The sequence below is a fragment of the Carassius gibelio genome, chromosome B3 (genome assembly GCF_023724105.1).
Source record: "Carassius gibelio isolate Cgi1373 ecotype wild population from Czech Republic chromosome B3, carGib1.2-hapl.c, whole genome shotgun sequence".
NCBI classification, from domain to species: Eukaryota; Metazoa; Chordata; class Actinopteri; order Cypriniformes; family Cyprinidae; genus Carassius; species Carassius gibelio.
In genome coordinates, this window is record NC_068398.1 from 18718296 (window position 1) to 18745798 (window position 27503).

A 27503-nucleotide genomic window follows, 5' to 3' on the forward strand; every position below is an offset into this window, starting at 1 on the left:
AATAATAATTAAAGCTGCAAGCAGCGATGAACGGGCCCTCGCACCCGGGCTCACCGGCAGTGAGTGGCTTTAGTTAATAGGTGAACGTTGAGAAATATGCGTTTAAACTCATAAATATAAGTAGAATATATCAATGTTTATTCCATATATGTGCCAATCTTCCTGTTGCCAGCAGGTGGCGCTATCATTATAATGGAATATTGGCCTTCAGATGTGTTCAGGGCAGGACTTTTATCGAACATGTGAGGTTTGGGGAGGATTGGACATTTTATGCCTGAGTTACAACAACATCCTATTTCTTGGCAAAACATCGAAATTTGTCAGGCCGCCATGGACACGCCCTTTAACGAAACCTCAAGATCTTTGCAATTTAAGATCGCAAAAGGCTTTAGATTACACTGACCAAGTTTGGTGTTGATCTGAATAAATATCTAGGAGGAGTTCGTTAAAGTACAACCCCTGAAAATGGCCAAAACAACACTAATTTTGCAGAGAAAATTCGAAATAACTGACTTCCTGTTGGGATTCGGATTTCGTACCAAGAGACTTTTTCGTAGATATTGGTGTGTTACATGTGTGTACCGATTTTTGTACATGTACGTGAAACATAGCTCGAGGCGCACTCCGTTTAAAGTGTATACGCACTCCGTTGAAAGTGTATAGGTGGCGCTATCGAGCCATTTTGCCACACTCGATGGAATATTGGCCTTCAGATCTGTTCAGGCCAGGACCCTTATCACACAAGTGAAGTTTGGGCACGATCGGACATTTTATGCCTGAGTTATAACATCTTTTATTCCCATGGCGAGACATCAAACTTCATCACGGTGCCATGGACACATCTTTTAACAAAAACTCAAGATCTTCACAACTAAACATCACACAGGTCTTTAGATTAGACTGACCACAAAAAAGACATTGATGTCATAAAATTTCTAGGAGTAGTTTGTCGCAGTGTAAAATATGTAACTTCCTGTTGCCAATAGGTGGCGCTATGACTTTAACTGAATATTGGCATATAGATCTGTTAAGGTCAAGAGTCTTATCCAACATGTGAAGTTTGGGGCAGATTGGAGATTGTATGTGTGAGTTACAGCAACTTCCTTTTTCATGGCGAAACATCGAAATTTGTCAGGCCGCCATGGACACGCCCTTTAACGAAATCTAAAGATCTTCGCAATTTAACATCGCAAAGGGATTAAGATTACACTGACCAGGTTTGGTGTTGATCTGAATAAATCTCTAGGAGGAGTTCGTTAAAGTACAACCCCTGAAAATGGCAAAAACAACGCCAATTTTGCAGAGAAAATTCTAAATAACCGACTTCCTGTTGGGATTCGGATTTCGTACCAAGAGACTTTTTTGTAGGTATTGGTGTGTTACATGTGTATACCGATTTTTGTACATGTACGTGAAACATAGCTCGAGGCGCACTCTGTTGAAAGTGTATAGGTGGCGCTTTCGAGCCATTTTGCCACACCTGATGGAATTTTGGCCTTCAGATGTGTTCAGGCCAGGACTCTTATCACACATGTGCAGTTCGGGGAAGATCGGACATTTTATGCCTGAGGTATAACATCTTTTATTCCCATGGCGAGACATCGAACTTCGTGACTGCGCCATGGACACGCCTTTTAACGAAAACTCAAGATCTTCACAACTTAACATCGCACAGGCCTTTAGATTAGACTGACCACATAAAATACATTGATGTCATAAAATTTCTAGGAGTAGTTCATCACAGTGTAAAATATGTCACTTCCTGTTGCCAATAGGTGGCGCTATGACTATAACTGAATATGGGCATGTCAATATGTTCAGGTTCAGAGTCTCATCAAACATGTGAAGTTTGGGGCAGATTGGTCATTGTATGTCTGAGTTATAGCAACTTCATTTTTCATGGCGAATCATCGAAATTCGCCAGGCCGCCACGGACACGCCCTTCTACGAAAACTCAAGATCTTCGCAATTTAACATCGCAAAGGCCTTTAGATTAGGCATACCAAATTTGGTGTTGATTTGAAGAAATCTCTAGGAGGAGTTCGTTAAAATACAACACATGGAAATGACCAAAATTACACAAAATTTGCTCATAATATTAAAAATAACCGACTTCCTGTTGGGTTTAGAATTTTGCTCCAAGAGTCTTTTTTGTAGGTATTGGTGTGTTACATATGTGTGCCAATTTTCGTGGATTTACGTGAAACATAGCCGGAAGGCTGTTGATTTTCTTAGTATAGGTGGCGCTGTCGAGCCATTTTGCCACACCCTCTTCTGAATCCTATATCAGACGAACATTTTCACCAGGTTTGACGCGTGTGCAAAGTTTCATGACTTTTTGAGCATGTTAAAGCCCTCAAAAATGCGATTCATTCGGGAAAAGAAGAAGAAGAATAATAATAATTAAAGCTGCAAGCAGCGATGAACGGGCCCTCGCACCCGGGCTCACCGCCATCGTGTGGTTTTAGTAAAAAGGTGAACGTTGAGAAATATGCATTTAATGTCCTAAATATAAGTTGAATATATCAAAGTATATCCCATATATGTGCCAATCTTACCGTTGCCAGCAGGTGGCGCTATCATTATAATGGAATATTGGCCTTCAGATGTGTTCAGGCCAGGACTCTTATCAAACATGTGAAGTTTGGGGAAGATTGAACATTTTATGCTTGAGTTACAACAACTTCTCTTGCTGTGGCAAGACATCAAATTTTGTCATGGCGCCATGGAAACACACTTTAACAAAAACTCAAGATCTCCAAAAGTTAACATTGCACAGGCCTTTAGATTAGACTGACCACAAAATATATGTTAATCTCAAAAAAATTATAGGAGTAGTTTGTCGCAGCGTAAAACATGTCACTTCCTGTTGCCAATAGGTGGCGCTATGACTATAACTGAATGTGGGCATGTAGATCTGTTAAGGGCAGAAGTTTTATCTAACATGTGAAGTTTGGGGCAGATTGGACATTGTATGTCTGAGTTACAGCAACTTCCTTTTTCATGGCGAAACATCGAAATTTGTCAGGCCGCCATGGACACGCCCTTTAACGAAATCTAAAGATCTTCGCAATTTAACATCGCAAAGGGCTTAAGATTACACTGACCAGGTTTGGTGTTGATCTGAATAAATCTCTAGGAGGAGTTCGTTAAAGTACAACCCCTGAAAATGGCAAAAACAACGCCAATTTTGCAGAGAAAATTCTAAATAACCGACTTCCTGTTGGGATTCAGATTTCATACCATGAGACTTTTTTGTAGGTATTGGTGTGTTACATGTGTATACCGATTTTTGTACATGTACGTGAAACATAGCTCGAGGCGCACTCTGTTGAAAGTGTATAGGTGGCGCTATCGAGCCATTTTGCCACACCTGATGGAATTTTGGCCTTCAGATGTGTTCAGGCCAGGACTCTTATCACACATGTGCAGTTTGGGGAAGATCGGACATTTTATGCCTGAGTTATAACATCTTTTATTCCCATGGCGAGACATCGAACTTCGTGACGGCGCCATGGACACGCCTTTTAACGAAAACTCAAGATCTTCACATCTTAACATCGCACAGGCCTTTAGATTAGACTGACCACAAAAAATACATTGATGTCATAAAATTTCTAGGAGTAGTTCATCGCAGTGTAAAATATGTCACTTCCTGTTGCCAATAGGTGGCGCTATGACTATAACTGAATATGGGCATGTCAATCTGTTCAGGTCAGGAGTCTCATCAAACATGTGAAGTTTGGGGCAGATTGGTCATTGTATGTCTGAGTTATAGCAACTTCCTGTTTCATGGCGAATCATCAAAATTCGCCAGGCTGCCACGGACACGCCAATTAACGAAAACTCAAAAGCTTCGCAATTTAACATCGCAAAGGCCTTCAGATTAGGCATACCAAATTTGGTGTTTATCTGAATGAATCTCTAGGAGGAGTTCGTTAAAATACAACGCATGGAAATGACAAAAATGACACAAAATTTGCTCATAATATTAGAAATAACTGACTTCCTGTTGGGTTTCGGATTTTGCTCCAAGAGACTTTTTTGTAGGTATTGGAGAGTTACAAGTGTATACCGATTTTCATACATGTACATGAAACGTAGCTTGAGGCGCACCCCGTTGAACGTGTATAGGTGGCACTGTTGAGCCATTTTGCCACACCCACTTCTGAAACCCATATCAGACGTAAATTTTCGCCGGTTCTGAGGTGTGTGCAAAGTTTCATGACTTTTCGAGCATGTTTAGGCCCTCAAAAATGCGATTCATTTTGGAGAAGAATAATAATAATAATAATAATAATAAAAATAAACGGAGCAATTCCAAGAGGGTCCTCACACCATCGGTGCTCGGGCCCTAATTAAAGCTGCAAGCAGCGATGAACGGGCCCTCGCACCTGGGCTCACCGCCATCGTGTGGCTTTAGTAAAAAGGAGAACGTTGAGAAATATGCATTTAATGTCCTAAATATAAGTGGAATATATCAAAGTATATCCCATATATGTGCCAATCTTACCGTTGCCAGCAGGTGGCGCTATCATTATAATGGAATATTGGCCTTCAGATGTGTTCAGGCAAGGACTCTTATCAAACAAGTGAAGTTTGGGGAAGATTGAACATTTTATGCTTGAGTTACAACAACTTCTATTGCTGTGGCAAGACATCAAATTTTGTCATGGCACCATGGAAACGCCCTTTAACAAAAACTCAAGATCTTCAAAAGTTAACATTGCACAGGCCTTTAGATTAGACTGACCACAAAATATATGTTAATCTCAAAAAAATTATAGGAGTAGTTTGTCGCAGTGTAAAATATGTAACTTCATGTTGCCAATAGGTGGCGCTATGACTATAACTGAATATTGGCATGTAGATCTGTTCAGGTCAAGAGTCTTATCCAACATGTGAAGTTTGGGGCAGATTGGACATTGTATGTCTGAGTTACAGCAACTTCCTTTTTCATGGCGAAACATCGAAATTTGTCAGGCCGCCATGGACCCGCCCTTTAACGAAACCTCAAGTCCTTCGCAATTTATTATCGCAAAGGGCTTTAGATTACACTGACCAAGTTTGGTGTTGATCTGAATAAATCTCTAGGAGGAGTTCGTTAAAGTACAACCCCTGAAAATGGCAAAAACAACACCAATTTTGAAGGGAAAATTCAAAATAACCGACTTCCTGTTGGGATCCGGATTTCGTACCAAGAGACTTTTTTGTAGGTATTGGAGTGTTACATGTGTCTACCAATTTTTGTACATGTACGTGAAACATAGCTCGAGGCGCACTCCGTTTAAAGTGTATAGGTGGCGCTATCGAGCCATTCTGCCACACCCGGTGGAATATTGGCCTGCAGATCTGTTCAGGCCAGGACTCTTATCACACATGTGAAGTTTGGGGAAGATCGGACATTTTATGCCTGAGTTATAACATCTTTTATTCCCATGGCGAGACATCGAACTTCGTCGCGGCGCCATGAACAAGCCTTTTAACGAAAACTCAAGATCTTCACAACTGAACATGGCACAGGCCTTTAGATTAGACTGACCACAAAAAAGACATTGATGTCATAACATTTCTAGGAGTAGTTCATCGCCGTGTAAAATATGTCACTTCCTGTTGCCAATAGGTGGCGCTATGACTATAACTGAATATGCATATGTCAATATGTTCAGGTTCAGAGTCTCATCAAACATGTGAAGTTTGGGGCAGATTGGACATTGTATGTCTGTGTTATAGCAACTTCATTTTTCATGGCGAATCATCGAAATTCGCCAGGCAGCCACGGACACGCCCTTCGACGAAAACTCAAGATCTTCGCAATTTAACATCGCTAAGGCCTTTAGATTAGGCATACCAAATTTGGTGTTGATTTGAAGAAATCTCTAGGAGGAGTTCGTTAAAATACAACACATGGAAATGACCAAAATTACACAAAATTTGCTCATAATATTAAAAATAACTGACTTCCTGTTGGGTTTAGAATTTTGCTCCAAGAGTCTTTTTTGTAGGTATTGGTGTGTTACATATGTGTGCCAATTTTCGTGCATGTACGTGAAACATAGCCGGAAGGCTGTTGATTTTCTTAGTATAGGTGGCGCTGTCGAGCCATTTTGCCACACCCTCTTCTGAATCCTATATCAGACGAAAATTTTCACCAGGTTTGACGCGTGTGCAAAGTTTCATGACTTTTTGAGCATGTTAAAGCCCTCAAAAATGCGATTCATTCGAGAAAAGAAGAAGAAGAATAATAATAAATATAGCTGCAAGCAGCGATGGCGGGCTCAAGCCGTCAGTGCAACGCCACCCCGGTGGCATCGGGAAAACTGTGCCCAGCGGGCATAAGCATTTACAGTAACCCTCTGGCAATCAAATTTTAAGGGATATGGCAGTTAAAGGGTTAATCCGACCCGTCTAGACTTTGAAATCACATACACAGAACAATATATATAACTTTAGTAACACTTTATTTTAATTTATATATAAATGTATAAGGTGTACATTGTAGCTGACACCTAAATTAACACATTAAAATTGTTTTATGACTGCAAGTCTTTCTCCTCAAATGCTATTGAGCTTCAAATTTGCTTTTGAGTCCATGTGAAAAAGTAGCATAATTTACATATGACTTACAGTTTGTTTTAATAAATATCAAACATTCAATTTAATGGTGCATTATAGCTGTCACCTAGATGAACAATTTCAGTTGTTTTTATGACTGTAAGTCATTCTCTTCAAATGCTACTGACGTTAGAAAATTGTATAACAATATCACATGTAACTTAAGAGACGGTCCCTAAATTTGAGACTCTCAAATGTCCAATGTCAAGCCAAATTTATGCCTGTTTTTGTTTTGTTTTTTACTTTATTTTTCTTTTCTCTGTGCCGGATTGCTGATGACTTTTACCCGGGCATAGATGTCCATCCATCAATTACGAACATTCATCCGCAAATGTCCGAGCGGTCGCGAGCGCGGATGGGAGAATGGCGCATGTTTTATTTTACTGGGATGGTGCCTCCTCTGGGAGTTGGTGCCCTACGAAGACTGCGTATTCTGCATATAGGGAGCGGCGGTACTATCTGGAAGATATATTCCTCAAACCGTCGTACAAGAGGAGGTGATGCTAGTACTTCAAGCATCTCTCAAAACCTATCTGTTCATAAAGCCTATATATAAAGTCTTAATATAGTATTCCACAATATGTTGTGCTATTCTAATATTATTGTGGTTTTTTATTGACATTGTTATTTGCTGTTATTTTTTGTTTTAATATTGTTACTGTTGTTACTTGTTGTACGGTGACCTTGAGTGGTTTGAAAGGCGCCTTAAATAAAATGCATTATTATTATTATTATTATTATTATTATTATTATTATTATTATTAGCTGTACACTTGATAAAAAAAATTAAATATAAACTTATGCAATTGTATATATATGTATATATAGTGTACAGTTTTCTTTTATTGCATCTTGAAATAAATGTTTCTGAGTTCTGTGTTTGTTTATTTTTTTATTTTTATTTTTTTATTTTTTTTTAGGAAGATTACAGCCTTTAATCTCCTCAAAATAAATGTGCATATAAACCATGAACAATTTAATTATAGCTGTATTTATAAAATGCTTACTAATGACTATTAATTTTGGGAGATGGCTATATAAAGCAGCAACAGTTGATGTTGAGGCCTAAGATATTTCTTAAGCTGTAATGATGAAAAAACAACAACAACACAAAATTGCTTTTTTTTTCTGCTGGTGATTAAAGAGATGATTAAGTCTCCCTCCCTCTCTCTCTCTCTCTCTCTCTCTCTCTCTCTCTCTCTCTCTCTGACACCAAGCCCATCCCCTCTCCCACACATTCACACAAACTCAGCACACACACTTAACACACAAACACACACACACACACACACATTACCCACAGTGACAGAGGGACAGAGTGACATCAGATGTATGGTAGTTTTTTAATTTTCTATCATCCATATAGTGTTGTATAGTCATGAAACTATGCATATTTCCTCAGAATGACTTGTCTTCTATGTGTACATTTTGTTGAAGTGTTTAGAAGCTGCACTTTAAAAAAATAAAAGACATTTACTGGTTACTTTTTTACTGTTATTTCAAAAAATCACCACGACAAAACCATTCAAGCTATCCAAAATTAATTTGCATCTGTTCTGTAAGATAAATTCTTTAAACAGTGGTAAAAGAGGATGTGGTGCTGATCCTTCAAGAGTCACTCAAAACGTGTCTGTCCATAAAGCCTATAAAGAATTATTCTTAATATACAGTTCACAATATTTCAGCTTGTTATTCTAATAAAGTGAGGGTCATTTTATCAGTAAATACATAAAATTCATATTATTTTTCTTTGAAAGATTTCTATAAATGATTTAAATCATACTTGTTTCTACAATAATTATTTAAAAGTAATCCTATACCTCCATCTGGTGGCCATTATTGGTACTAAGAATTGCAAGCTTCATTTATAAGTTATGATAGTTTTAATTTTATGCTGGCTCTTGAAAATGATAAAGCTATTAAACTTACTGTGCTTCCTTCAAATGATAACTTCTACGTATATAAAAAAATATGAAGAGTTTGGAATGAAAAAAATTAAAGATATAGTAAAATAACTATTGTATTTTTTTTATGTTACTTTAATAAATCGCTATGACCACACCATTTAAGCTATCCTAAACCCATTCACAATTTAACATCTCAGTATATTGGCTTCATGTTAAAAAAAGTTTGGTGTGAACTACTTGTGTCTTCTTGGAGGAGTATGAAATCATTTACAGGCTGATTTTATCATAAATCCACAATAGAATTTCTGAGTTCTGTATCAATCAGTGTTGTTGTTTGTTTATTTTTATTTTTTTATTTTTCATAGGAAGATAACTGACCCTTTACTCTCCTTTTTAACAAATGTGCTTATAAACCAAAAACAAGCTATTTATAGCTGTATTTATAAACTGCTTACTACTGACTATTAATATTGGGACAAGGCTTTATAAAGCATGAACTGACTATTTACTTTTTGAGTTTGAAATTATTATTTGCAGCACAAATAAGGTTTTTTAGGATTTTTAAAAATCCCTAAAACTGTCAGAAAAGGATAAGGCCTATTTCTATGTGAGTGGCTACATTTATTTGTTTTTATAACTATAATGCATAAACTATGAAATTATACAAAATGTATAAAAAAAGTACAACAGTTATTGTTTTCCAATGTTTTTTATTAATTTTTTTTTTTTTTTTTTTTTTGGATTTACATTTAAAAAAATTAGCCTACTGCAATCATTCTAAACAGCTTGAATAAAACCTGTCAATATTTATTATAGACCACTGTAACTGTGTATAATCTAACAAACAAGTTTATTATGAAAATAAAAGTGTGTACACCAGAAAAATTGGACGATAAAGAAATTGCTAACAATAGTATAATAGATCATGTTTTATGTTTTTAGGCGTTTAGATGCAGAAATGGACAAATCAAATGTAAAATAAAATGTAATTGATTTAATTAAATATAGATTAATTCTTGTTAGAGCAAAATAATAAATACATACGTACACACATTAAAAAAGCAGCCAAGATGAATGAGTTTCATTTTTTTTATAGATTCAAATTGAAGACAGAAGCAGCTGGTATACGTGGTCACTTAATATTCAAATCCAGTAGATCCACTTCAGATTTATTTCTCAACAGTTTATGTTCAATTGGCTGTTTTCGTTCATATTCGCCAAGCTATTTTGAAATAATCTTGTCCGTTATGTGTTCGTTCGTACGACGAAAGGCAGAATCCTGCAGCTCGAGAGATACATGTTATTCTGCCAGTGGCGGTGTCAAATAGTCTTTCACACTTAAACGAGTCACAAACACCTGCATTTAGCTCTTGCAGTGTTACAATGGGTTTATTGTGTGCATTTGTGGTAATATTTTATTTAAAAAAGCTCTTAAACAAGAATAAATTCGTTTGTTTTGAGCTCGACACTGTAAGCGCTGATCGGAGCGGTGATTTCAGATAGGCAGCCACAAATATTTAATTTTCACACAAACACTTCAAAAACATCTGAATTTATCTCTTGGTGTGTTCTAATTGGTTGATTGTGTGATATCGCTGTAATAATTTATTTTTAAAAGCTTTAAAACAGGAATAAATTCGTTTTTTCTGAGCTCTTTACTCCAGACGCTCGTGATCAGAGCGGTGATTCATCTCTCCTATTTCTCACGTATCTCTGGCCAGAAATTATTTATCCATGAGCCCTGAACCGGTAATAATCAGATATGTTGGTTTAGCTTGTCAGTGTGAATTAAATCTAAGTATGTATTTGTATTTTTAACCGATTTAAAAGTGAAAGTAAAAGTCCGGTAATTGCACCTGTAGGGGCGCTATTTCTCTCAGACAATGGAAGTCTGAAGCACATATACTCAAACAGAGGGACAGAGTGAGATGAGATGTCTGACAGTTTTTTAATTTTCTGTTATCCATACAGTGTTGTAAAGTCGTGAAACTATCCATATTTACTCAGAATGACTTTTTTTCTGTATGAAAAAAGGTTTTGAAGTGTTTGGAATTTAAAAATGCAGGACAATTAATAATTCCATTTTTATTGTCATTTAAAAAAATCACCATGACAAAACCGTTCAAGCTATCCAAAATCCATTGGCAATTTAAGTTGTTTAAAATGTTTTGGCATCATGTAGACAAAGTTTGGTGTGTATAGTGTTACTCTCCTCTGAGCAGTATGCATTAATTCACAGCTAAATGTAAAAAAAAAATCCACATTCAAATCAAAATAGCTGACTTCCTGTTGATCGTAGCTGATGACTGTGAATTAGAAAGTTGTCCGTGTTGATAAGAACAATTTTTGTACCGAGTTTGGTGTCTGTAGCTAAAACTAACCCCCCCACTTTTGACAAAAGGTGGCGCTATAGAGTGCCTCTTCCACGCCCTTTTAAAAGCTTTTTCCATTGTCTAGCTATCAAGAATACTGATATGTGTTTTGAGTTTCATGTAAATCTGAGGTTGTTATCTGCCTCAAAATCACCATAACAGAATATTCAAGTTTGACACGTTGCCATGGCAACAATATATAAGATATCAATATCCCCACAACAGATTTACATCGGCCATGTTTTGTCATTATTCTGATGAAGTTTGAAGCAAATCGAGTAAAAATAAGATGCTGAATTCAAAGCATTTTGAAAATGACTCACTTCCTGCTGCCAGTTGGTGGCGCTATAACGTTGACTCTTAATAATCACATATATACGATCGGTATCATACATCGAACAAACCGATGAAGTTTGATCAAACTCAGGCAATGTATGTGGATGTTATTAGGCATTTCCTGTTTCTCACTTTTTGCCCTAATTTCAACGCCTCGCCACGGGCAAACCGTTCGAGATATCAAAAATCCCCTCGCAATTTTTCATCCCCAATGTCTTGAGATCATGTTCACCGAGTTTGGTGGCAATCATGTAAAAAACCTATGACAAGTATATCAAATTCCAGAACATGCTTTTTTTAAACAGCCATGAATAGCTGACTTCCTGTTGGGCGGAGCCTTTGACATAGAGCGCGAAAGTTGTTCAGCTCAATGAGATCTACAAGTGTACTGAGTTTCATATAAATATATGCAAGTGTGTGTGAGCTATGGTTCAAGATTTCTGACTGTGTTCCAGGGGGCGCTGTAGAGCCCCTGTGCCACGCCCGGGTCCCAGTCTCTGTGGCGTCCTGATGGCCGCAGATTCCAATGTGTGTGCCAATTTTCAAGAGTTTTTGAGCATGTTAAGGCCCCCAAAAACCCCCGGAAGGTTTAATAAAAAATAAAAAAAATAATAATAATAATAAGAAAAAGAATAATCCTTAGGGGAACAATAGGGCTCTTCGCCCCTTCGGGCTTGAGCCCTAATAATAATAAACAAAGCAGATACAAGAGGGTCCTCGCACCTCGGTGCTCGGGCCCTAATAATAATAAACAAAGCAGATACAAGAGGGTCCTCGCACCTCGGTGCTCGGGCCCTAAATATAGCTGCAAGCAGCGATGTCGGGCTCAAGCCATCAGTGCAACGCCATCCCGGTGGCATCAGGATAACTGTGCCCAGCGGGCATAAGCATTTACAGTAACCCTCTGACAATCAAGTTTTAAGGGATGCGGCAGTTAAAGGGTTAATCCGACCAATCTAGACTTTGAAATCACATACACAGAACAATATATATAACTTTAGTAACACTTTATTTTAATATTTATAAAAAATGTATAAGGTGTGCATTGTAGCTGACACCTATATGAACACATTACAATTGTTTTATGACTGCAAGTCTTTCTTCTCAAATGCTATTGAGCTTCAAATTTGCATTTGAGCCCATGTGAAAAAGTAGCATAATTTACATATGACTTACAGTTTGTTGTAATATATATCAAACATTCAATTTAATTGTGCATTATAGCTGTCACCTAGATGAACAATTACAGTTGTTTTTATGACTGTAAGTCATTCTCTTCAAATGCTACTGACGTTAGAAAAGTGTATAACAATATCACATGTAACTTTAGAGACCGGCCCTAAATTTGAGACTCTAGAAAGTCCAATGTCAAGACAACTTTATGCCTGTTTTATTTTCTTTAGTTTTCTTTTCTCTGTGCCGGATTGCTGATGTCCTATACCCAGGCATAGATGTCCATCCATCAATTACGAACATTCAGCCGCAAACATGAGGTGTGAGCGGTCGCGAGCGCGGATGGGAGAATGGTGCATGTTTTTTTTTTTGTTTTTTTTTGAGCAACTGGGATGGTGCCCCCTCTGGGAGTTGGTGCCCTACGAAGACTGCATACTATGCATATAGGGAGCGGCGGTACTATCTGGAAGATATATTCCTCAAACGATCTTACAAGAAGAGGTGATGCTAATCCTTCAAGAATCGCATAAAAGCTATTCAAGTGTACAGTTTCCTTTTATTGCATCTTGAAATAAATATTTCTGAATTCTGAATCAAACTGGGTTGTGTTTATTTATTTATTTTATAAGACAACTGAGACTTTAATCTCCTTTGTAATATATGTGCTTTTAAACCAAGAACAATTTATTTATAGATGTATTACTGCTTAATAATGACTATTATTAAGGGAAAAGGCTTTATAATCATGAACTATTTACTAAAGCTTAGCTAATGAGTGCAATTATTATAAAGTGTTACCATTGCATATACTAATGTTAACAAATTAGACATTATTTTACAGTGTTACCAAATCCTTAAATAATGTATTAGTGTTTTGTAATGATTTTAATGACCTATAAGCATTTGTGAAATAGTTTTGCTTGCATTGCAGCTTTATCTGTCAGTTGAAGAGTTTTACTGTTACATCCATGAGATTAATAAATGTCACGTCACAGGTTGTCATAGGTCAGTATCAAATGAGTTTGAAATTATTATTTGCAGCACAAATTAGGGTTCTTAGGATGTTTTTAAATCCCTAAAACTGTCAGAAAAGGATAAGGCCTAAGAGATTTCTTAACCTGTAATGAAAGGAAAAAAACACCACCATTAGCAACAACAAAAACAATAACAATTTAAAATACAGATATTTTTCCTGATTATTAAAGGGATGATTAGGTCTCTCTCTCTCTCTCTCTCTCTGCCAGACAGCCCCTCCCTACAGTCCACACACACTGTCACAGTCACCAACCCCCTCACACTCCCCCTCCCTCTCCCCCTCCCTTCCCTCACACAGACAGGGTGGCCAGAGTGAGATCATGTCAGTTGAGAAGTCTGACAGTTTTTTAATTTTCTTTTATCCATACAGTGTTGTAAAGTCGTGAAACTATGCATACTTCCTCAGAATGATTTGATCTTTGTATAAAAAAATGCTTTGAAGTGTTTGGAAGCTGCAATTTAAACATACAAGACAATTAATGTTTCCCTTTTTACTGTCATTTCAAAAATTCACCACGACAAAACCGTTCAAGCTAACCAAAATCCATTCTCAATTTAAGTTCCTCAATGGTTTTTCTTCATGTAGACAAAGTTTGGTGTGTATAGTGTACTTCCCCTGTGAGGAGTATGCATTAATTCACAACTGTAAAATCTCAAAAATACACATTCAAATCAAAATAGCCGACTTCCTGTTGATCGTAGCTTATGACTGTGAATTAGAAAGTTGTCCGTCTTGATTAGAACAATTTATGTACCAAGTTTTGTGTCTGTAGCTAAAACTAACCCCCCCACTTTTGACAAAAGGTGGCGCTATAGCGTGCCTCCTTCACGCCCTTTTAAAAGCTTTTGCCATTGTCTAGCTATCACTAATACTGATATGTGTTTTGAGTTTCATGTAAATCTGAGGTTGTTGTCTGCCTCAAACTCATCATAACAGAACATTCAAGTTTGACACGTTGCCATGGCAACGCCATATTAGATATCAATATCCCCACAACAGATTTACATTGGCCGTGTTTTGTCATTATTCTGATGAAGTTTTAAGGAAATTGAGTAAAAATAAGATGCTAAATTCAAAACATTTTGAAAATGACTCACTTCCTGCTGCCAGTTGGTGGCGCTATAACGTTGACTCTTAATAGTCACATATATACGATCTGTATCATACAACGAACAAACCAATGAAGTTTGATCAAATTCAGGAAATGTATGTGGACGTTATTAGACATTTCCTGTTTCTCATTTCTCGCCATAATTTCAACGCCTCACCACGGGCAAACCGTTCGAGATATCAAAAATCCCCTCGCAATTTTTCATCCCCAATGTCTTGAGATCATGTTCACCGAGTTTCGTGACGAACGGGTTGAAAACCTCAGAGGAGTATTTCAAATTCCAGAGCATGCTTTTTTTAAACAGCCCTGAATAGCTGACTTCCTGTTGGGCGGAGCCTAAGACATAAAGTGTGAAAGTTGTTCGGCTCAATGAGATCTATAAGTGTACCGAGTTTCATATAAATACATGCAAGTGTGTGTGAGCTATGGTTCAAGATATCTGAAGGTGTTCCAGGGGGCGCTGTAGAGTCCCTGTGCCACGCCCGGGTCCCAGCCTCTGCAGCATCCTGATGGCCGCAGATTCCAATGTGTGTGCCAATTTTCAAGAGTTTTTGAGCATGTTAAGGCCCCTAAAAACCCCCGGAAGGTTTAATAAAAAATAAAAAAAATAATAAGAAGAAGAATAATCTTTAGAAGAACAATAGGGCTCTTCGCCCCTTCGGGCTTGAGCCCTAATTAAAGCTGCAAGCAGCGATGAACGGGCCCTCGCACCCGGGCTCACCGGCAGCGAGTGGCTTTAGTTAATAGGTGAACGGTGAGAAATATGCGTTTAAACTCATAAATATAAGTAGAATATATCAATGTTTATTCCATATATGTGCCAATCTTCCTGTTGCCAGCAGGTGGCGCTATCATTATAATGGAATATTGGCCTTCAGATGTGTTCAGGGCAGGAGTTTTATCGAACATGTGAGGTTTGGGGAGGATTGGACATTTTATGCCTGAGTTACAACAACATCCTATTTCATGGCGAAACATCGAAATTTGTCAGGCCGCCATGGACACGCCCTTTAACGAAACCTCAAGATCTTCGCAATTTATTATCGCAAAGGGCTTTAGATTACACTGACCAAGTTTGGTGTTGATCTGAATAAATCTCTAGGAGGAGTTCGTTAAAGTACAACCCCTGAAAATGGCAAAAACAACACCAATTTTGAAGGGAAAATTCAAAATAACTGACTTCCTGTTGGGATCCGGATTTCGTACCAAGAGACTTTTTTGTAGGTATTGGAGTGTTACATGTGTGTACCAATTTTTGTACATGTACGTGAAACATAGCTCGAGGCGCACTCCGTTGAAAGTGTATAGGTGGCGCTATAGAGCCATTCTGCCACACCCGGTGGAATATTGGCCTGCAGATCTGTTCAGGCCAGGACTCTTATCACACATGTGAAGTTTGGGGAAGATCGGAAATTTTATGCCTGAGTTATAACATCTTTTATTCCCATGGCGAGACATCGAACTTCGTCGCGGCGCCATGAACAAGCCTTTTAACGAAAACTCAAGATCTTCACAACTGAACATCGCACAGGCCTTTAGATTAGACTGACCACAAAAAAGACATTGATGTCATAAAATTTCTAGGAGTAGTTCGTCGCAGCGTAAAATATGTCACTTCCTGTTGCCAATAGGTGGCGCTATGACTATAACTGAATATGGGCATGTCAATCTGTTCAGGTTCGGAGTCTCATCAAACATGTGAAGTTTGGGGCAGATTGGACATTGTATGTGTGAGTTAAAGCAACTTCATTTTTCATGGCGAATCATCGAAATTCGCCAGGCCGCCACGAACACGCCCTTCAACGAAAACTCAAGATCTTCGCAATTTAACATCGCAAAGGCCTTTAGATTAGGCATACCAAATTTGGTGTTGATTTGAAGAACTCTCTAGGAGGAGTTCGTTAAAATACAACACATGGAAATGACCAACATTACACAAAATATGCTCATAATATTAAAAATAACCGACTTCCTGTTGGGTTTAGAATTTCGCTCCAAGAGTCTTTTTTGTAGGTATTGGTGTGTTACATATGTGTGCCAATTTTCATGCATGTACGTGAAACATAGCTGGAAGGCTGTTGATTTTCTTGGTATAGGTGGCGCTGTCGAGCCATTTTGCCACACCCTCTTCTGAATCCTATATTAGACGAAAATTTTCACCAGGTTTGACGCGTGTGCAAAGTTTCATGACTTTTTGAGCATGTTAAAGCCCTCAAAAATGCGATTCATTCAGGAGAAGAAGAAGAAGAAGAAGAAGAAGAAGAAGAATATAGCTGCAAGCAGCGATGGCGGGCTCAAGCCACCAATGCCATCGCCACCCCGGTGGTATCAGGTAAAGTGTGCCCAGCGGGCACATGCATTCATAATATCCCTCTGGCAGTGAGGTTTTAAAGGATATGGCAGTTAAAGGGTTAATCCGAATCATCTAGACTTTAAAATTACATTCACAGAACAATATATATATATATATATATATATATATATATATATATATATATATATATATATATATATTTATAACTTTAGTAACACTTTACAAAAAGATTCCATTTATAAACATTATGTTAACATGAACAATATTTATATAGCATTCATTCATGTCAGTTAATATTCCAAACTTAAACATTAAAACATTGTTTTATTGTGATTTTTTTCCAAGAACATTTTACCAATTCCAAACCATATCAATCTTAATAACTACCATTATTTTTATTTAATCATTTATGAGTGCTATACAATAGTCCAGGAAAGCTGGAAGAGAAAAACACTTTATATTCATGTGTGTAGAATTATTAGGCATGTTTTCTTTTACAGATGGAATGCGCTAAAAAAGAGTTTTAACTCAAACTGTAAAGTCGAAAATTATGAAATACCCATGAGAAATATCAAACACAAATGCAATACAGAAATGGATAAGTTAAGACTTGACCATTGTACAAAAATGCTGACTGGGTCATGAGGTCAGAAAAGAAGAAGAAAAAAACAGGTCAAGAAGAACTGACAAAAAGAATTGCAAAATAATTAGGAATTAATGTGAAGATTAATTTTTAGTCAATTCTGCAAGACAGACTTTCAGGAAAGGAGGTGGAATAAAAATGAGCTCCTTAATCCCGGATTCTGGAAGATATATTCCTCAAACCATCGGACAAGAGGACGTGGTGCTGGTCCTTCACGAGTCACTCCAATCTGTTCATAAAGCCTATATATAAAGTCTTAATATATAGTATTTCACAATACTTCATGGTATTCTAATTAAAATTTTTTTTGGAATCTTAGATCTCTCAGAACCTGACACATTGTAATTCTGAGACTCCAGGAAAGTGGCAGTTCTGTAAAATGTTGGCACTGGAGACTAAATGCTCCCTGATAGTTTCACACCTAATTCACTTAACACACACACACACACACACACACACACATTACCCACAGTGACAGTGGGACTGAGTGACATCAGATGTATGATAGTTTTTTAATTTTCTATCATCCATATAGTGTTGTATAGTCATGAAACTATGCATATTTCCTCAGAATGACTTGTCTTCTATGTGTAAATTTTTTTGAAGTGTTTAGAAGCTGCACTTTAAAAAAATAAAAGACATTTACTGGTTACTTTTTTACTGTTATTTCAAAAAATCACCACGACAAAACCATTCAAGCTATCCAAAATTCATTCGCATCTGTTCTGTAAGATAAATTCTTTAAACAGTGGTAAAAGAGGATGTTGTGCTGAACCTTCAAGAGTCACTCAAAACGTATCTGTCCATAAAGCCTATAAAGAATTATTCTTAATATACAGTTCACAATACTTCCGCTTGTTATTCTAATTAAGTGAGGGTCATTTTATCAGTAAAATACATAAAATTCATATTATTTTTCTTTGAAAGATTTCTATAAATGATTTAAATCATACTTGTTTCTACAATAATTATTTAAAAGTGATCCTATAGCGCCATCTGGTGGCCATTATTGGTACTAAGAATTGCAAGCTTCATTTATAAGTTATGATAGTTTTAATTTTATGCTGGCTCTTGAAAATGATAAAGCTTTGAAACTTACTGTGGTTCCTTCAAATGAAGACTTCTACGTATATAAAAAATTATGAAGAGTTTGGAATGAAAAAATTTAAAGATATAGTAAAATAACTATTGTATTTTTTTATGTTACTTTAATAAATCGCTATGGCCACACCATTTAAGGTATCCTAAACCCATTCGCAATTTAACATCTTCAGTATATTGGCTTCATGTTAAAAAAAAAGTTTGGTGTGAACTACTTATGTCTTCTTGGAGGAGAATGAATTCATTTACAGGCTGATTTTATCATAAATCCACAATAGAATTTCTGAGTTCTGTATCAATCTGTGTTGTTGTTTGTTTATTTTTATTTTTTTATTTTTCATAGGAAGATAACTGATCCTTTACTCTCCTTTTTAATAAATGTGCTTATAAACCAAAAACAAGCTATTTATAGCTGTATTTATAAACTGCTTACTACTGACTATTAATATTGGGACAAGGCTTTATAAAGCATGAACTGACTATTTACTTTTTGAGTTTGAAATTATTTATTATTAAAAGGTTTTTTACGATTTTTAAAAATTCCTAAAACTGTAAGAAAAGGATAAGGCTTAAGATTTCTAAGTGAGTGGCTAAATTTATTTGTTTTTATAACTATAATGCATAAACTATGAAATTATACAAAATATATAAAAAAGTACAACAGTTATTGTTTTCCAATGTTTTTTAGCCTACTGCAATCATTCTAAACAGCTTGAATAAAACCTGTTAATATTTATTATAGACCACTGTAACTGTGTATAATCTAACAAACAAGTTTATTATGAAAATAAAAGTGTGTACACCAGATAAATTGGACGATAAAGAAATTGCTAACAATAGTATAATAGAGCATGTTTTATGTTTTTAGGCGTTTAGATGCAGAAATGGACAAATCAAATGTAAAATAAAATGTAATTGATTTAATTAAATATAGATTAATTCTTGTTAGAGCAAAATAATAAATAAATAAATACGTACACACATTAAAAACGCAGCCAAAATGAATGAATTACATTTTTTATATAGATTAAAATTGAAGACAGAAGCAGCTGGTATATGCGGTCACTTAATATTCAAATCCAGTAGATCCACTTCAGATATATTTCTCAACGGTTTATGTTCACGTGGCTGTTTTCGTTTATATTCGGCAAGCTATTTTGAAATAATCTTGTCCGTGATGTGTTCGTTCGTACGACGAAAGGCAGAATCCTGCAGCTCGAGAGATATATGTTATTGTGCCAGTCGCGCTTTCAAATAGTCTTGCACACTTAAACGGGTCACAAACACCTGCATTTAGCTCTTGTAGTGTTACAATGGGTTTATTGTGTGCATTTGTGGTAATATTTTATTTAAAAAAGCTCTTAAACAAGAATAAATTCGTTTGTTTTGAGCTCGACACTGTACGCGCTGATCGGAGGCGTAGATAGGGAGGCGCAAATATTTCATTTTCACACAAACAGTTCAAAAACATCTGAATTTAGCTCTTGGTGTGTTCTAATTGGTGAATTGTGTGATATCGCTGCAATACTTTATTTTTAATAGCTATAAAACAAGAATAAACTCGTTTTTTCTGAGCTCATCATTCCAGATGCTCCTGCTCAGAGCGGTGATTCATCTCTCGTGTTTCTCACGTATCACTGACCACACATCAATTATTAATGAGCCCTGACCCGGTAATAATCATATATGTTGGTTTAGCTTGTCAGTGTGAATTAAATCCAAGTATTTATTTGTATTTTAACCGATTTAAAAGAGAAACTAAATCTCCGGTAATTGCACCTGTAGGGGCGCAATTTCTCTCAGACAATGGAAGTCTAAGCACACACACTCAAACAGAGGGACAGAGTGATATGAGATGTCTGACAGTTTTTTAATTTTCTATTATCCATACAGTGTTGTAAAGTCGTGAAACTATCCATATTTACTCAGAATGACTTTTTGTCTGTATGAAAAAAGGTTTTGAAGTGTTTGGAATTTAAAAATGCAGGAAAATTAATAATTCCAGTTTAACTGTCATTAAAAAAAATCACCACGACAAAACCGTTCAAGCTATCCAAAATCCATTGGCAATTTAAGTTGTTTAAAATGTTTTGGCATCATGTAGACAAAGTTTGGTGTGTATAGTGTTACTCTCCTCTGAGCAGTATGCATTAATTCACAACTAAATGTAAAAAAAAAATCCACAATCAAATCAAAATAGCTGACTTCCTGTTGATCGTAGCTGATGACTGTGAATTAGAAAGTTGTCCGTCTTGATAAGAACAATTTTTTTACCGAGTTTGGTGTCTGTAGCTAAAACTAACCCCCCCACTTTTGACAAAAGGTGGCGCTATAGAGTGCCTCTTCCACGCCCTCTTATGAACTTTTGCCAGTGTCTAGTTATCATAAATACTGATATGTGTTCTGAGTTTGATGAAATTCTAAGCATGTTATATGCCTCAAAATCACCTGAGAAGTATTCCAGTTTGACATGTTGCCACGCCAACAATTTTTTAGATATCAATATCCCCCTTGCAGATTTATATCGGCTGTGTTTTAACATTATTCTGATGAAGTTTGAAGCAAATCGAGTAATAATAAGATGCTGAATTCAAAGCATTTTGAAAATGACACACTTCCTTCTGCCAGTTGGTGGCGCTATAACTTTGACTCCTAATAGTCACATATATGCGATCGACATCATACAACGAATAATCTGATGAAGTTTGATTAAAATCAGGAAATGTATGTGGACGGTATTAGACACTTCCTGTTTCTCATTTCTCGCCATAATTTCAACGCCTCGCCACGAGCAAACCGTTCGAGATATCAAAAATCCCCTGGCAATTTTTCATCCCCAGTGTCTTGAGATCATGTTGACCGAGTTTGGCGGCAATCGAGAAAAAAACCTATGACAAGTATTTCAAATTCCAGAGCATGCGCTTTTTACATAACTCTAAATAGCTGACTTCCTGATGGGCGGAGCCTATGACATGCAATACGAAAGTTGTTTGGCACGATGAGATCTATATGTGTACTGAGTTTCATATGAATATGTGCAAGTATGTGTGAGCTATACATCAACATTTCTGACTGTGTTCCAGGGGGCGCCGTAGAGCCCCTGTGCCACGCCCGGGTCCCAGCCTCTGCAGGCTCCTAAAGGCCACAGATTCCAAAGTGTGCGCAAATTTTCAAGAGTTTTTGAGTATGTTAAGGACCCCAAAAGCCCCCACAACTTTGACGAAAAATTTGAATACTAAACCCTAAATAGCCAACTTCCTGTTGGGCGGAGCCTATGATATGCAATACAAAAGTTGTTTGGATTGATGAGATTTATATGTGTACCGAGTTTCATACGTCTACGAGCAAGAATGTATGATATATGGCCCTCCATATTCCAGGGGGCGCTGTAGAGCCCCTGTGCCACGCCCGTGTATCAGTCTCTGCCCGGCCCTAATGGCCGCAGGTTCCAATCTGTGTGCCAATTTTCAAGACTTTTTAAGCACGTTAAGGGCCCCAAAAGCCCCCGAGACGTTGGAAAAAAAAAAATAATAATAATAATAATTAAAGCTGCAAGCAGCGATGAACGGGCCCTCGCACCCGGGCTCACCGCCATCGTGTGGCTTTAGTAAAAAGGTGAACGTTGAGAAATATGCATTTAAACTCATAAATATAAGTGCAATATATCAAAGTTTATTCCATATGTGTGCCAATCTTCCTGTTGCCAGCAGGTGGCGCTATCGTTATAATGGAATATTGGCCTTCAGATGTGTTCAAGCCAGGACCCTTATCACACATGTGAAGTTTGGGCAAGATCGGACATTTTATGCCTGAGTAATAACATCTTTTATTCCCATGGCGAGACATCGAACTTCGTCATGGCGACATGGACATGCCTTTTAACAAAAACTCAAGATCTTCACAACTGAACATCACACAGGTCTTTAGATTAGACTGACCACAAAAAAGACATTGATGTCATAAAATTTCTAGGAGTAGTTTGTCACAGTGTAAAATATGTCACTTCCAGTTGCCAATAGGTGGCGCTATGACTATAACTGAATATTGGCATGTAGATCTGTTCAGGTGTAGAGTCTTATCAAAAATGTGAAGTTTGGGGCGGATTGGACATTGTATGTGTGAGTTATAGCACCATCATTTTTCATGGCGAATCATCGAAATTTGTCAGGCCGCCATGGACACGCCCTTTAACGAAACCTCAATTCCTTCGCAATTTAACATGGCAAAGGGCTTTAGATTACACTGACCAAGTTTGGTGTTGATCTGAATAAATCTCTAGGAGGAGTTCGTTAAAATACAACCCCTGAAAATGACAAAAACAACACCAATTTTGCAGGGAAAATTAAAAATAACCGACTTCCTGTTGGGATTCGGGTTTCGTACCAAGAGACTTTTTTGTAGCTATTGGTGTGTTACATATGTTTACCGATTTTCGTACATGTATATGACATGTAGCTCGAGGCGCACTCCATTCAAAATTTATAGGTGGCGCTATCGAGCCATTTTGCCACACCCAATGGAATATTAGCCTCCAGATGTGTTCAGGTCAGTACTCTTATCAAACATTTGAAGTTTGGGCAAGATCTGATATTTTATGACTGAGTTACAACAACTTCTACTCCCATGGCGAGACATCGAACTTTGACATGGCGCCATGGACACGCCCTTTAACGAAAACTCAAGATCTTCTCAATTTAACATCGTGCAGGCCTTTAGATTAGACTGACGACAAAAAAGACATTGATGTCAAAAATTTCTAGGAGTAGTTTGTCGCAGCGTAAAATATGTCACTTCCTGTTGCCAATAGGTGGCGCTATGACTATAACTGAATATGGTCATGTCAAACTGTTCAGGACAGGAGTCTCATCAAACATGTGAAGTTTGGGGCAGATTGGTCATTGTATGTCTGAGTTATAGCAACTTCCTGTTTCATGGCGAATCATCGAAATTCGCCAGGCCGCCACACACAGGCCCTTCAACGAAAACTCAAAAGCTTCGCAATTTAACATCGCAAAGGCCTTTAGATTAGGCATACCAAATTTGGTGTTGATCTGAATTAATCTCTAGGAGGAGTTCGTTAAAATACAACGCATGGAAATGACAAAAATGACACAAAATTTGCTCATAATATTAGAAATAACCGACTTCCTGTTGGGTTTCGGATTTTGCTCCAAGAGACTTTTTTGTAGGTATTGGAGAGTTACATGTGTATACCGATTTTCATACATGTACATGAAACGTAGCTCGAGGCGCACACCGTTGAACGTGTATAGGTGGCGCTGTTGAGCCATTTTGCCACACCCACTTCTGAAACCCATATCAGACGTAAATTTTCGCCAGTTCTGAGGTGTGTGCAAAGTTTCATGACTTTTCGAGCATGTTTAGGCCCTCAAAAATGCGATTCATCTTAGAGAAGAAGAATAATAATAATAATAATAATAAACGGAGCAATTCCAAGAGGGTCCTCACACCATCGGTGCTCGGGCCCTAATAATAAAAAATAATCCTAAGGAAAACAATAGGCCTCTCGCCCTTTGGGCTTGAGCCCTAAATAAAAAACAAAGCAGATACAAGAGGGTCCTCGCACCTCGGTGCTCGGGCCCTAATTAAAGCTGCAAGCAGCGATGAACGGGCCCTCGCACCCGGGCTCACCGGCAGCGAGTGGCTTTAGTTAATAAGTGAACGGTGAGAAATATGCGTTTAAACTCATAATTATAAGTAGAATATATCAATGTTTATTCCATATATGTGCCAATCTTCCTGTTGCCAGCAGGTGGCGCTATCATTATAGTGGAATATTGGCCTTCAGATGTGTTCAGGGCAGGACTTCTGTCGAACATGTGAGGTTTGGGGAGGATTGGACATTTTATGCCTGAGTTACAACAACATCCTATTTCATGGCGAAACATCGAAATTTGTCAGGCCGCCATGGACACGCCCTTTAACGAAACCTCAAGATCTTCGCAATTTAAGATCGCAAAAGGCTTAAGATTACACTGACCAAGTTTGGTGTTGATCTGAATAAATCTCTAGGAGGAGTTTGTTAAAGTCCAACCCCTGAAAATGGCCAAAACAACACTAATTTTGCAGAGAAAATTCTAAATAACTGACTTCCTGTTGGGATTCGGATTTCGTACCAAGAGAATTTTTCATAGATATTGGTGTTTTACATGTGTGTACCGATTTTTGTACATGTACGTGAAACATAGCTCGAGGCGCACTCCATTTAAAGTGTATACGCACTCCGTTGAAAGTGTATAGGTGGCGCTATCGAGCCATTTTGCCACACTCGATGGAATATTGGCCTTCAGATCTGTTTAGGCCAGGACCCTTATCACACATGTGATGTTTGGTCAAGATCGGACATTTTATGCCTGAGTTATAAAATCTTTTATTCCCATGGAGAGACATCGAACTTCGTCACGGCGCCATGGACACGCCTTTTAACAAAAACTCAAGATCTTCACAACTAAACATCACACAGGTCTTTAGATTAGACTGACCACAAAAAAGACATTGATGTCATAAAATTTCTAGAAATAGTCTCTCACCGTGTAAAATATGTCACTTCCTGTTGCCAATAGGTGGCGCTATGACTATAACTGAATATTGGCATGTAGATCTGTTCAGGTCAAGAGTCTTATCCAACATGTGAAGTTTGGGGCAGATTGGACATTGTATGTCTGAGTTACAGCAACTTCCTTTTTCATGGCGAAACATCGAAATTTGTCAGGCCGCCATGGACCCGCCCTTTAACGAAACCTCAAGTCCTTCGCAATTTATTATGGCAAAGGGCTTTAGATTACACTGACCAAGTTTGGTGTTGATCTGAATAAATCTCTAGGAGGAGTTAGTTAAAGTACAACCCCTGAAAATGGCAAAAACAACACCAATTTTGAAGGGAAAATTCAAAATAACCGACTTCCTGTTGGGATCCGGATTTCGTACCAAGAGACTTTTTTGTAGGTATTGGAGTATTACATGTGTGTACCAATTTTTGTACATGTACGTGAAACATAGCTCGAGGCGCACTCCGTTGAAAGTGTATAGGTGGCACTATCGAGCCATTCTGCCACACCCGGTGGAATATTGGCCTGCAGATCTGTTCAGGCCAGGACTCTTATCACACATGTGAAGTTTGGGGAAGATCGGACATTTTATGCCTGAGTTATAACATCTTTTATTCCCATGGCGAGACATCGAACTTCGTCGCGGCGCCATGAACAAGCCTTTTAACGAAAACTCAAGATCTTCACAACTGAACATCGCACAGGCCTTTAGATTAGACTGACCACAAAAAAGACATTGATGTCATAAAATTTATAGGAGTAGTTTGTTGCAGCGTAAAGTATGTCACTTCCTGTTGCCAATAGGTGGCGCTATGACTATAACTGAATATGGGCATGTCAATCTGTTCAGGTTCGGAGTCTCATCAAACATGTGAAGTTTGGGGCAGATTGGACATTGTATGTGTGAGTTATAGCAACTTCATTTTTCATGGCGAATCATCGAAATTCGCCAGGCTGCCACGGACACGCCCTTCAACGAAAACTCAAGATCTTCGCAATTTAACATCGCAAAGGCCTTTAGATTAGGCATACCAAATTTGGTGTTGATTTGAAGAACTCTCTAGGAGGAGTTCGTTAAAATACAACACATGGAAATGACCAAAATTACACAAAATATGCTCATAATATTAAAAATAACCGACTTCCTGTTGGGTTTAGAATTTCGCTCCAAGAGTCTTTTTTGTAGGTATTGGTGTGTTACATATGTGTGCCAATTTTCGTGCATGTACGTGAAACATAGCTGGAAGGCTGTTGATTTTCTTGGTATAGGTGGCGCTGTCGAGCCATTTTGCCACACCCTCTTCTGAATCCTATATCAGACGAAAATTTTCACCAGGTTTGACGCGTGTGCAAAGTTTCATGACTTTTTGAGCATGTTAAAGCCCTCAAAAATGCGATTCATTCGGGAGAAGAAGAAGAAGAAGAATAATTAAAGCTGCAAGCAGCGATGAACGGGCCCTCGCACCCGGGCTCACCGCCATCGTGTGGCTTTAGTAAAAAGGTGAACGTTGAGAAATATGCATTTAAACTCATAAATATAAGTGCAATATATCAAAGTTTATTCCATATGTGTGCCAATCTTCCTGTTGCCAGCAGGTGGCGCTATCGTTATAATGGAATATTGGCCTTCAGATGTGTTCAAGCCAGGACCCTTATCACACATGTGAAGTTTGGGCAAGATCGGACATTTTATGCCTGAGTTATAACATCTTTTATTCCCATGGCGAGACATCGAACTTCGTCATGGCGACATGGACATGCCTTTTAACAAAAACTCAAGATCTTCACAACTAAACATCACACAGGTCTTTAGATTAGACTGACCACAAAAAAGACATTGATGTCATAAAATTTCTAGGAGTAGTTTGTCACAGTGTAAAATATGTCACTTCCAGTTGCCAATAGGTGGCGCTATGACTATTACTGAATATTGGCATGTAGATCTGTTCAGGTGAAGAGTCTTATCAAAAATGTGAAGTTTGGGGCGGATTGGACATTGTATGTGTGAGTTATAGCACCATCATTTTTCATGGCGAATCATCGAAATTTGTCAGGCCGCCATGGACACGCCCTTTAACGAAACCTCAATTCCTTCGCAATTTAACATGGCAAAGGGCTTTAGATTACACTGACCAAGTTTGGTGTTGATCTGAATAAATCTCTAGGAGGAGTTCGTTAAAATACAACCCCTGAAAATGACAAAAACAACACCAATTTTGCAGGGAAAATTAAAAATAACCGACTTCCTGTTGGGATTCGGATTTCGTACCAAGAGACTTTTTTGTAGCTATTGGTGTGTTACATATGTTTACCGATTTTCGTACAT

The 27503-nt window shown here is 37.6% G+C and overlaps 2 long non-coding RNA genes and 2 gene segments (V, D, J or C); all 4 read left to right on the plus strand.

Annotated features, from left to right (window-relative positions):
• LOC127953000 (uncharacterized) lies at window positions 1-26780 on the plus strand. Its single transcript, XR_008153088.1, has 3 exons — window positions 1-80; window positions 15298-16646; window positions 26447-26780. It is a non-coding gene; the product is annotated as an uncharacterized LOC127953000 (long non-coding RNA).
• LOC127952942 (Ig mu chain C region membrane-bound form-like) overlaps window positions 1-27503 on the plus strand; it is a 371759-nt gene that overhangs the window by 241088 nt on the left and 103168 nt on the right.
• LOC127952940 (Ig mu chain C region membrane-bound form-like) overlaps window positions 1-27503 on the plus strand; it is a 210593-nt gene that overhangs the window by 78880 nt on the left and 104210 nt on the right.
• On the plus strand, window positions 1954-7490 carry LOC127953002 (uncharacterized). Its single transcript, XR_008153090.1, has 2 exons — window positions 1954-2157; window positions 6006-7490. It is a non-coding gene; the product is annotated as an uncharacterized LOC127953002 (long non-coding RNA).